This window comes from Chionomys nivalis, chromosome 11 (genome assembly GCF_950005125.1).
Source record: "Chionomys nivalis chromosome 11, mChiNiv1.1, whole genome shotgun sequence".
NCBI classification, from domain to species: Eukaryota; Metazoa; Chordata; class Mammalia; order Rodentia; family Cricetidae; genus Chionomys; species Chionomys nivalis.
Window position 1 is genome coordinate 81626139 of NC_080096.1, and position 12315 is coordinate 81638453.

Here is a 12315-nt window from a genome sequence, read left to right on the forward strand (position 1 = left end):
AAGGCTAAGTCCATGGTGACTACCACCAACTGCCGACATGGCACTTTAAACTAATTTGATGGCTCCTCCCATTGTCTATGACAGAAGTTGGTGTATGTCCACTTTATAGGCAGGAAAACTGAGTGCTCTTGTACCTGCCCCAACACTGCAGTGAATAGCCTCTTATAGAGTGTGCCCTATGGCCCCGCTTCACACTTGATCGTAAGCACAAGTCCCTGGGCACTTAAGTACACTATATTCAACACAGTTTGGTCCAGCACAGGCCAGGTGAAGCTGCAGCACCCCAACCTAAGCTGTCATCCATCATCCTAGGGGTAGAAGGATAACATGACTCTTTTGGGCCAGCTCTGCTATGGACTAGAGAATATTTTTAGGATCCCTAGAATATCCACTCCCTCAGTTTTTCCTTCGACCGAGTCAGGCCAACTATCCTCCCTTCGGCCATTTCCCAGGACCAATGTGCAGAATCAGCAAGAACAGTCACCCACCAGGCAAACAGAGCAGCTGAATGAAGGCAGTACTTGTATGGTTGCTGTGCCCTGGAGAAGTTCCACTTCACAAAGATCTGATGTTGCTTGAGGAGGACCTGGCAATAGGAGACCAGGAGCCAGCCAAATCTCTCTTGACTGTGAAATGGCTACAAGTTGCCAAGTTCACTACTGGCACCAGAGTCTGCCAGCAAGGATGACTAGAAGACCCACCAGTCAGTTTCCTCTTCAGGGATAAGCACACTCATACATTCAGTACACACACACACACACACACACACACACACACATTCACTCATAAATAAAAATCTGATTATCACTGACTTTTCTAAAGCCAATGTGACTGCATTTTAAATCTTTCATAAATACTCATAAAATATTCAAGTGAGTCAAACCTGTCTCCAGAGACTAAAAGCAGCTTCAGGCAACCCAAGCCACCCACCCAATGGGACCCCAGGAGTTCTGCCATTAACCATAAAGCATAGTTCCTACCATGGCTGGGGTTCAATAGAGCCTTTGGCAAGGACTGGGCTCCAGGTCTACGTGATTGGGAAGCCCTGGGCTCCTGTCAGATCATTAGCATAGATAAGGCTGACAACAAATGAGGGACACAGCCGGCCCCTCCCCTGGCTTCTTTCCAGATTCTGCCATATATCTGTTTGCCCAGCAGTGATTCCCTGGGAGCTTGCCGTCTGCATTGACACTGTGTACAGCAGGAATACACCAGCAAACAATACAGGTATAACTCTTCCCTGTGTCCTGGACTAGAGACTGATCTCAAGGCTGAGGTACAAGGCAAGCCAGGAGTGCCCTCCCAAAACATAGAATGCCCAGAAATACTCAAGGAAAGATGGTGGCTTGTCTAAAAGACAGGGAGGCCTTGTGACAGAGCTGCCACCAGCCAAATGTGCAAGAATTTAAGCCACAGAAAGACTACTCACAGTGAGGGAAAACACTAAACACATACCCCAAATCCACAGCCATGTGATGGAGACACAAAACACATACCCCAAATCTACAGTCATGTGAGGAATTTGAGACATAAAACATGCATCCACACGTACACTGCGATAAGCGAATAAGAGAACGCATGAAAGAAATTCAGAAGGGAGGGCTCTTTCTACAGGAGAACTCTAATTAATAAGTACGGGGGAATGGAGGGAACAGAAAGTCATCACTGTAAGTCAGGAATCCAGACGATATGCTCAAACTGGTGGAGGAAAGGTGGCAAAATATTGGCATAGTCTCCAAACACCAGCCCATGAATGTGTTCGTGCAAACCAAGCAGACACCACCTTCACTGGGTGCTCAAAGTTTAAGTCTCCAGTAGCAACAAGTCACCAGCATCTACACCACATAGCCTACAGAGAAGGCAGCATCAAAACTGGGGTACTCCTGCTTGAAATGCAAGGCTCCACACAATTGCTAGAGGTTCGTTAAAGAGGTCAAAGAAAGGTAAGGATCTGGCCCCAAGCAAAGAAGACACAGCAACTACACGTAAGAGGGATCCTGGATTAGATGCCGGGCCAGACCATTATGGGACTACTGGTGAACTCTGAGTAGAAAACAGGATTAACTTATAGTATGGTTGTTACAAACTGAGCCGATCCTGACTCAGAACAAGAAATCAAAATGATCTGAAATTTAGAACTTTTGGATAGAGGTAGACTGACAGACAGATACGGTATATGTATTGGTATGGTATGGTACGGTACGGTATTGGTACGGTATTGGTATGGTATGGTATGGTAGATAATGAATTCTTTGCCCATTAAACTAGTTTTAGGAGGTTGGGGCGATGGCTCAAGTGACAAAGGACTTGCTGAGTAAGCATGAAACAATGTGAAAACGGAACAGTGGCGTATGCTGGCAATCCCAGCCGTGCTGGGATAAGCGATGAGGACAGGTGTACCTAGAGCTGCGCTGGCCAGCAGCGTAGTGTGACTGGCAAAGTGCCAGGCCAGTGAGAGACCCTGTCTCCAATGAAAGCGGACGGTGTCCGAGGAACAACAGCACTGTTGTCATCTGACCACTACACACACGGAACTTACATGCTGCATTCAGCATAGTTTTGATTTCTGATTTTTAAGATTACAGAGGCCCAACCAGCAGAGTCTATACAGATATTCCAAAATCTGAAAAAGTATGAAATCCAGAATACTGAAGGCCTTAAGAATTTCAGATAAGGGAAACTCAACCTGCAATTTAATTTCCTGTATCAATATTAATTTCACAGTATAACTTGAAAACTATACAATAATTATACATGGTGTTAACATTTGAAGAAACTGAGTGCAAATGTGTGGAAATGTTTGATATTATTTTTGTAAGTTTTTTTAAGTTTGAAATTATTTTAAAATGAAAAGCTGGGGCTGGCGAGATGGCTGCAGAGGGAGGTAACGGATTTGCTGCCAAGACTAACCACCTAGGTTCAGTCCCTGGAACCCAGCACAGGATAGAAGGAGGGAGCTCCTGTATGCTGTCCTCTGGTGTCGGCATCTGCTGTGGTGCATCTGTCCATGCACAAACAGTAAATACAATTATATTAAAATTCTAAACCCTGTCTCAGGGTGATCATTGAGAAGCATAGACAGGGAGGATAAAGAAACCTACAAACCTCTTCTTAAAGGGTGTGTGCAGTTAGATGGGAGGGAACGGAACCACAGAAGAAAATGAAGCCAGAAAAAACGGGGCATAGAGTAACTTTAAAGAAGAAAGGCTTGATGGAAAAGGCCCCTCCACAGGACAGAATGAAGCTAGCAGCGGAACAGCCACGGCTGAGGCCCTGGGCTTGTCGTGCAAGGTGTCAGAGATCAAGCGGAGGCCATCTGTGGGAGCTGGCTGCCCCGTTCCACCCTCTCTTTACCCCTGTTCTCTCTGAACAAGGTGTGAGGTCAACCACCCCAAAGAAAGCACTGTCTTCTTAAACAAGCCAAAGTCCCAGAGCCAGCAACGCAGCTGAAACTCCCCGTAAGAAGACCTTGCCGCTGCTTCTAGAGGTCCAGTCCCAAGCTTATCCTGGAGAACTGAGACATAGGTGCTTTTCTTGCTGAGAAGATGCTGTCCTACATGGAGGTCACACAGCAAGACACTCATCTTGCAGCCGAAGAGACACAGTCAGCCGGACTGGGTCCTCTCACTCCCAGTGGGAACAGATGAACAGGAGTCCTCATCTCCCTGTCATGGTCACCAGGGCACTGGGCACCCACAGGATTCAGGATTATTTGTGGTTAAATACACAGCTAATGAGATATAGTGAAGCCTGTGCATCAGCCATGCCTCTGCTCCCAAACCTTCTGTGCTCCTCACTTCCCATCCCCATAGCACACCTCACCTCTGCAATGTATCAACAGTGGACATTGCCTATTTCCATCCAGTCAGCACACCTCACCTCTGCAATGCATTAACAGTGGACATTGTCTGTTCCCATCCCCATAGTGCACCTCACTTCTGCAATGTATCAACAGTGGGACATTGCCTATTTCCTAGTTCCCGTCCCCAAAGCACACCTCACCTCTGCAATGCACCAACAGTGGACATTTTCTGTTCCCGTCCCTGTCAACACACCTCACCTCTGCAATGCACCAACAGTGGACATTGCCTGTTCCCATCCTTGTCAGCACACCTCACCTCTGCAATGCACCAACAGTGGACATTGCCTGCTCACAAGACAAGCTAATGTGAAGTCAATTGGAATCAGGTTGTAGGTTTTCCTTCTACAAACCGTCTGCATCCAAGTTGGTCATCAGTACCAGGAAGGGACGGCACACTAACCCTAGGGAGGTAGAATCCACAAGTCTAGCCTACATTGAGGTAAACTTGGTTCATTTTCTCAGCATAGACTCATGGCTGTGATTTTTTTTTATTGCAGCCATATAACACACTCATATTTTCTGCTAGTAAAATTGTCTCTGGGTCAAACAATGGAATCAAATTGATCAATATTTCAAAGCACTGTTTTAAAAAAAAGCTTTCTTGTGTGTTTCTCTCTAAAACACACACACGCACACACGTGCACGCGCACACCTATACCTGAGGACAGTCCATCACCACTGGATCACCAGTATACGGGATAAAGGTCTCTTCTTACTGGGCTGCCTTATGAAGGAACGTGGAAGGCCAGCCCAGCACCACAGTGGCTCCACAGTACTCTGTTCACACAGGCCACCTGCTATTTTCCACCTCCCTCAGAAGATATTTTTAAACATCTTCAAACTCCATTTGCATACAAAGCCTCAGCCAATTCTAACCTCTTCCTCAGAGCCTGGGACGCCCTCTCCCCTCCCCTCTGCCAACAACCCACAAGGTCACACATCTCCCTTCCCTCTTGGCATCCCAAGAGCTCCTCAGAACCAACAGTCTGACTTTCAGGAGCTCATCTATCCTGCTCAGCTCTGATGACAGCAGATGTCACTAAGACTCTGTCGATTGCAGAATCCTCTTCCTGGGACCAGAGCAGCAAAGGCTCTGGGTAACAGGCAGCTGGTGTGCAGGGATGCCCACAAGTACAAGGAGCTAACTCAGGGCAGGCCTAGAGCATCACGCTTCTGCACTGGATCCCAGGTAGTGCCTGGCAATATATAAACAGGCAGTAGCTGTCCAGTACACTCTTCCTCTGGAGAGGTTGTGTACGCTGGCATTTTCCCCTTGAACACCTAGACTCTTCCTCTGGAGAGACTGTGTACGCCGGCATTTTCCCCTGTGCGCACCTAGACTCTTCCTCTGGAGAGGTTGTGTATGCCGGCATTTTCCTTAACAAGTCTTCTCCCAAAAAGGTCACGTGAGGTCAGCACCTCCCCAGCAAGCAGCCAGAATGATCAGGACTAACAGGCAGCCTATGAGGCAACTCCTGAGCACCCACAGTCACCCCACGGCGCGGGGTAAAGAGTGGGCCTTCTTGTTCTATACACTCCTCAAGGAAAAGTGCATGAGGCAAGCTCCCCAGGGGCCATGCCCTCCAGGTCTCGAGGACCTTGCTGGGGGACGGATATAGGAGAGAGGTTCCTGGGGCTTCACACACTCTGGGATCCCAGGACCAACACAAACTCCGGTCTAAGAAAATCTGTGTGCTCCAGCACCACCCTGCTAGGAGCCCATTATATGATTATAATCATTATTGATAAAGGACTGCTCAGATGACATCACTAATTGCATGATGGAGAAACTGAGGCCCCAAGGGGCAGAACTGATCTCAGTGTGCACAGCAGGTCAATGTTGGTACCAGACAGGACCTTGTGCCACCTGTCCATCCCTTCTGTAGCACATTCCACTACAGGGGACGAAGATAAGGTGTCCCCAAACCCTCATCACGTTCCACTAATTTTTTAATAGACTTTAACAATTTACTGACACCAGTGGAGCTCATAAAGTAGTTTAATTGAATTAATTAGGCAGTCACGACTTACTCCCGAGTTCCCCCTTTGGCTCCGGGGAGACTGTGCCAGTTAACCCCTGATATGCTAGAAAGACTGTGGTTCCTGCTCACGTATGAGAGTTCATCACACCACCCATCACTTCTCTACAAAAGGTACAGCCATCATCTAACCTGGCTCTCACACAGCACACCTGGATCTGGCATTAGTAGTGCTAAACCACATCGGCCAGACCCAAACTGTGGGAAAGCCACCCTAATTAAAACTTTGAGAAGATTCCTGAATGTGGAGTCACACTGCACTCTCCTGCAGGGCCTACATGATGGGTAGCAAGGCAGTCGCTGCAGACCCAATAAGGGAGCCAGGTACCTCCATAGCCTTCACTTCCCTCCTAGGAGATGCTGCACACACTGTGCTTGAGCATGGGCAGGAGGCTGCTGGACATGCACACTGTCAGTGCCAGCTATGCCTGCTTGTTCAAAAGCCCTGGGATGGGGCCCAGCACAGGATCTTAACAGACACCACCAACCTCCCAAATACTGCAGAACAAACCAGAATTAGGGAAGAAAGTGATCTGGGTGAGGGCTGAGATTCCTTCTATAACTAGAAATATGAAAACCCACTCATTCACAAATTAGTCCTCAAGTAATATGTAAAAGGGGAAAACTGGAAATAGTCAAATAGTTCCCAGATAGGACCAGGTTGGGTCAGGTAGTATACTCAGAGGAGACCCATGAGCAAAACCACAGGGAAATACAAAGCTTATAACACTAATGGGTTTCAATCAGGAGAGAACTAAGTCTCAGCACCCATCAGGCTACCAGTGAAAACTAACCCTCAGATGAGATTTAAACAGCCAGACTCAGAATCTACTGGAGGCCTCGAGGTCATTCTCTTTCTTCCTCGTTCTTTTCTGTTCTCTAACCCTTCCTATGCATAATGGAGCACTTACTCCTCTTTATAATGAAGAAGCACACGTTTGGCTTTATTATTGTTTCAAATGTAACAAAAAGATCCTATGTGAAGTTACTGCTTGGGAAGCAGGAAGGTCCATAGGAGTTTGGGAAGCACATTTACTGTGGGACCATGCTCTGTAACCTGTCACTTGTATTTTAAATAAACACTGATTGACAGTACCTGGGCAGGAAGTAGAGGTGGGGCAACCAGGCAGGAAGTAGAGGCCAAGCAATGAGAATTCTCGGAAGAGGGAAGTTTCAGTCACCCAGACAGAAAGGAAGCCAGACACAGAGGAAGCAAGGTGTGATTGCCTCACCGAAAAAGGTACCAAGCCGCATGGCATACACACAAGAATTATGGGCTGATACTAGTTATAAGAATTAATTAATAAGAAGCCTGAGCTACTGGGCCAATCAGTTTATAATTAATGTAGACCTAGGTGTATTTCTTTGGGACTGAATAGCTACAGGACTGGGCAGGACAGAAACCTCAGTCAACACACATGGGCTTCTGAGATCTCAGTCTGGGAGGAGGAAGAGGGCAGGAGGCGGGAGGTATGGAGGACAGACAGGTAGGAAGGATGGACAGATTGACTGACGGAGGAATGGGCAGATGAACAAATGCTGATGAGTCATTCTATGAAAGTGTGGGTTTCCTCAGTTTATGACCAAATGAGCTCTTAGAAAGAAAAAAAAGAGAGCAAGAAAGAGGGGTGGAGGGAGGGACGGAGGGAGGGAGGGAGGGAGGGAGGGAGGGAGGGAGGGAGGGAGGGAGGGAAGAAAAAGAAAAAAACTAGACGAAAAGTGAAGCCCAAAGCCCTGTGCTCACAAGGACCTACTCCAGAGCCCACACACTCGAACATACCTGGCAGAGACGCATGCATTAGTAGGTCAGTAATGTCACTGCTTCCAGGAACTTCTAAGTCCCAAAGCTGGGTTGGCTGCAGATCCTGCCAGGTGAACAAACACCAGGCCTGGGGTGAGAAACTGGCTGGTTAGGAGGTGCTCTATCAACAGCCAGAATAGGGGTCACCCTGTACCTTCTCTAGAGCCTTGGAAGCCACGGTATAAACAGCTGAGCAGGAGAGACAAAAGCACAAAGTATGGAGGTGGGAATCAAGACGTATCCAGGGGAGCTATTTAGTGTGGCAGAAAAGAAAAGAAAAAAAAAAAACCAGCCTGAGGGAGGAGGCTGTACAGCAGGCTGACCTGTGGGTACCAGCTAGGTGGGATACAGGATTGGAGCACTGTGTGAGCATCAGAGCCTAGAAAAGGCTTGAGAGCAGGAAGCCATAGGGACGTGTCCATTCTGCAACCTGCTGACCATTCCCAAATGGCTCAGACTCCGAGGCAGTGACACCTTTCACCTTGAGCCAACAAACCCCAGGAAGGAAGTCATGTCACCACGCTTCCCAACGTGAGTGACAAGCACAGGACACCCTAGGTGCCCTTGGGAAACTGCCTGCTGGACCCTCGGATGACCAAGTGTTCTCAGCAGGGTTTAGAAGAAATGCTGCACCCCAGTGGGGACAAGAAGGGAGTCAGACCCTAGAGCCTACTCTTCCCATTCCTTCCATGCCTACTGTTGAAGTCCCAACTGCCCCTGAACCAAGTGAGGTAAGAATACATGGGCCTTGCCTACCAGGCAAAAGCAAACCAATTCTCTACACCCCAGAATAAACTGAGTTGTGGGCACCACTGCCCTTGATTGCCCAGGCCTCCCTTTCATGTCACACAATGGGGACACATGACAGTATCTTCACCTTCTCCTCTCCTGAGTGATGTGCCCTAGTCACGAGCAGTGGACAGAGGTGACCTCAGACCCCAGCCCCTTACTCCATCACTGCTCAGCATGGACAGAGGTGACCTCAGACCCCATTACTAACCTCAGACCCCATCACTGCTCAGCAGGGACCAAGATGACCTCAGTCCTCATCACTGCTCAGCAGGGCACAGAGGTGATCTCAGACCCCAGCCATCACTGCTCAGCAGGGCACAGAGGTGACCTCAGACCCCATCACTGCTCAGCAGTGGACAGAGGTGATCTCAGACCCCATCACTGCTCAGCAGTGGACAGAGGTGACCTCAGACCCCAGTCTTCACTGCTCAAGAGGGGACAGAGGTGACCTCAGACCCCATCACTGCTCAGCAGGGACAGAGGTGACCTCAGACCCAGCCATCACTGCTCAGCAGGGGACAGAGGTGACCTCAGACCCTAGCCCCTTACTCCATCACTGTTCAGCAGTGGCTGTACTTCAGGACTAAAGCAGGGTGGCACCATCTGCCCCTAGAAGGCATTCAAGGACAGGCTGAGAAGCTCATCAGTTAGCAGGAAGGATGTTAAAGAGAGATTGAAGGACAAGACCTAAGCTGTTATCTTAGGAGCTGAGCAGTGAGAAACAGTGCTGGCTTGGTACTCACAGCACCTGGGAGTGGGCCAGTCACAAAGAGCAGAAGTTTGAGATCTGAAAATGCAGCTGGGTGTTAGAAGGCTAGCCCCCACAAATGGGAGGCTCGGTGGTAGAAGGCTAGCCCCCCAAATGGGAGGCTACAGGTTCAATTCCCAACACCATCCCACAAAAGAATGCAGGGCAGATGTATTCTGACTCACAGAATGGAGGCCGGAAGTCTGTCCACAGTCTCATGGGGACAAGGCTGTCACACTATGGCAGAAAAGCACGGGACTGCTTATAGAATAAATGAAGTGCAAGAGGCTGGAGAGCAGCCTGCTCCTGTGAGAATTGACCCAGTCATCCCTTTTAACAACTCAGTCTTATCTTCAGGTCCCCAACTCCCAACATCACTACAACAGAAATGAAGTTTCAACAAGAGTTTCTGAAGGGGCAAACCTCGTCTGTCTTCTGTGTTCTTCACACTCTCCGGGGGAAGCAGACGGCAGCAGGAGACAAGGCCCAGGGAGCATCAGACAGATCACCCCTCCAGCTGGCCTCTGGGCCACCATGTTAACAGGGACCTGTGTCCCTCAGGACTAGATATTCCCAGATGCCTAGCAGGCACAGTGGGGGCACACAAAACTTTTAGAAGTAGCACACACACACACACACACACACTTTTCATTTCTTTTAAAAACCAGAATAAACTGAATCTTCAAGTCAAAGAAAATGTTTGACATTCAGTATCTTGATCTTTATACAAAAAAAAAAGTCATTAAAGTACAATTTTTAGTGTTTTCTTTAATGAAGGAAGAACTCCCCCACAGGCAAAAGTGCCTAGAGTCCACAAAAGTCACAGTGTGACCATACTTCCTCAATTTAAGAGAGTAATTTTTACCTATTTAACCCTCTGGGCTGCTGTGTAAGACTTCACTCACAGGAGGGACGTGAAGCTAACGGTCTGTTGGAAAGCTGGTAGCAGATGACAATAGGGGTTCTCCGTGGGTTAGGGTTGTACCTGAGGGTACGAATTAATCACTGGGCTTTTCCAAGCCCAAGATTCAAGACTTGAAGATCCCTTGGGCGTCTGGTTTCAGGTGCCAATGTTTCCCAGTGAGACACGCAAACCCACTGTGCCCTTCTATCTTTTGGGTAACTTTCACTGTACGTCTGAAGGCACCGGAAGCACAAACTCAGTGTGGAAACACAGGTGCCCCTTGAGGACAGGCACTGTTCTCTGCACCTGCTCCTCTAACAGTATCACCTGTCACTCCTGAAGGGGTGGCTGCCTTGTAAGGCGGACAAACTAACCAATGACTCCATCAGAAGCCACAATACCCAGCTGAGATGGGCCCCAGCCTTGTGTGTGCACTCAATCTCCATCATACGCAGAGTCTGCAAACTCATTACTAACAACTGAAAAACTGCATGCATTTATATGTTTACTGTGAGAGGGAGGGGGTGCATGCCCTGGAATATGTGGGGGTCAGAAGACAACTTGCAGGAGTTCTTCTCTCCTCCCACCTCGTCGCTCCAAGAGACTGAGCTCAGGTTTGTAGAGCATGGCAGTGAGGTCTTTACCCACTGACCTATGTCATGGCTGCCCCTTCTTGAGAAGCAGAAACACCAGGCCCCGTGATCCCTCCAAGAGTTCTCTCCACCCTCTAAAATGTCTTCTTCCTACTGATGAAAGTGAACTGGTGGGGGCAGCCAGCTGGGCCACGTTTTCTGGTTTCAACCAATGAATAAGGATGCAGTATCCTAGGAGCCTTACAAAACGCCCGAGCATAGTGTGGTGGCTTCTCCAGTAACATGCAACAGCTACTTCCTCCCATCATTCCTCTGCTCTGACCACCCTGGGCCAACCTGACTCCAGCCAAACACTGCCCGTACCTGGCTGAAGCCATGTGCTGCACTATGGGCTAGAGGAAGCCCTAACAAGAGGAATAAGAACAAGGGAGTCTCATTAGTTGGCCAATAGTATCTTCCCAAGGCAGTGAGAAAGTTAAGAGACAGAGCCTAGGAGGGCACAGTGCCACTGTCAAACCAAAGCCAGAGCAGAGCAACCAGTAGAATCCTGTAACAATAAAGGGGCCTGCTTGTTGGGGTTTCTGTCCTGCCCAGTTCCCCATCCAGCAAGCCCCAAAGAAAATCACACAGAGATCTCTATAAGTTATAAAGCTGATTGGCCCATTAGCTCAGGCCACTTATTAGCTCTTGTAGCATATATTAACCTATTATTCTGATCTATATTAGCCATGTGGCTCAGTACCTTTTTCAGTGGGGCAGATCACATCCTGCTGCTTCGGTGGTCTGGGCAGAAGTGGGAGGAATCAACTTCCTCCTTCACAGAATTCTCCTGTTCTCATTGTATCATTTCTACTTCCTGTCTGGTTTTCCCGCCTATACTTCCTGCCTGGCCAATCAGTCTTTATTTAAAACATGATTGACAGAATACAGACAATTCTCCCGTACCACTTCCCCCTCTTTTTTTTTAAAAAAAAAAGGAAAATATCCATAGTCCATTTTGGGGGAATGTGGGTGTAGTCTTCCAGGCTACTTCCGGCTGGTTGGGGATGCTGATAATGTTATAGGGACCTAAAGAAAATTTAGAATTATGATCAAGTCCTGACTGGAATATCCTGTGAGTCTTGATCATCTCAGGCAGCAGTCTTGAACCTGTTCTGGATGAAGAACTCAGACATCTGGACCATCTATTCCTTGCGGAGATTTCTCAGGTGGTCTTCCTTAATCAAAGCTGATTTTTCTTAACTCTTAATAAATCCACAGCCTCTCATTTTCTGTGGAAACAAAAGCAAAATCTCTTCTCCAAAGTAACATACCTTTTGACTTCAATTTTGAAGTCAAGGTATTTTCAAAATCCCTATCTTGGATTAATTCTGCAGCATTTATAAGCAAATATCTTTTAGCAGCTGTTGCTCCTTCCTTAGCATTCAAACAATTTAAAGAGAACATAATAGCATATAGTATCAAGATTCTCTGTGTATTTTCCATTTTTACATGGCTTTATTTTAACTTCTATTTCTTTTATTTTTACTTTTAACTTTTGGTTTTTTTTGAGACAGGTTCTCTGTGTATCTTTGTC

The 12315-nt window shown here is 47.8% G+C and overlaps 1 protein-coding gene across 2 annotated transcripts in view; it reads right to left on the reverse strand.

The window, feature by feature from the left end:
• Positions 1-12315, reverse strand: part of Znf618 (zinc finger protein 618) — a 167285-nt gene that overhangs the window by 121527 nt on the left and 33443 nt on the right. The window lies entirely within an intron of this gene.